At 67.1% G+C, this 602-nt stretch overlaps 1 protein-coding gene across 1 annotated transcript in view; it reads right to left on the bottom strand.

The window, feature by feature from the left end:
* BRD9 (bromodomain containing 9) overlaps positions 1-602 on the bottom strand; it is an 18,530-nt gene that overhangs the window by 3,088 nt on the left and 14,840 nt on the right. The window lies entirely within an intron of this gene.

Raw genomic sequence — 602 nt, forward strand, 5'->3', positions numbered from 1 at the left:
TGCCTCGAGGGAGATGGACCGAATCGGGTCCAGGTGAGCGCAGGACAAACTACAGTCAGACTCCCCACGTTCAAGATAAACCCCAGGGCCCGGGCACAGCAGAGAGACGCAGCGCAAGAACAGACCTGACAGAGAGCAAACAGGGCTGGTGACAACCCGACTACCGCGAAAGAGGAAATGGTAGACTCGGCGGGAGGAGAGCCGGCGGGCAGCCCTCGGCGCACCCGAGGGACAGAGGACCCGCCGGGCCCCTGCCTGCTTTCCTCCCGGGGCTGGGGCCACGCCTGGCGGGGGGTGACGGGCCACGCTCGCTGCCAGGGGCTCCGTGGGAACAGGGCTCTGCAAACTGATGTTGGTTCCCGCAGCGCCTCCTCCCCAAGCGCACCCCCCTGGAGGGCCCTGGTGTCTGCTGGGACAAGCCACGAGCATGACCACCTGCAGACTCCACATGTCAGTAGGTCTGAAGGGGCCAGAAGGGCAGGGCCCACATAAGCAGAAGGCCCTCCTGGGGGCACACGCCATGATGGCGGCAAGCACGCCGATGCAGCACCACGGCGGCCACGGCAGGAGCTCCCCGCTGCCCACTGGACCAGGGGACCCAG

Source organism: Bison bison, unplaced genomic scaffold, assembly GCF_000754665.1.
Source record: "Bison bison bison isolate TAMUID 2011002044 unplaced genomic scaffold, Bison_UMD1.0 scf7180017864377, whole genome shotgun sequence".
NCBI lineage: Eukaryota > Metazoa > Chordata > Mammalia > Artiodactyla > Bovidae > Bison > Bison bison.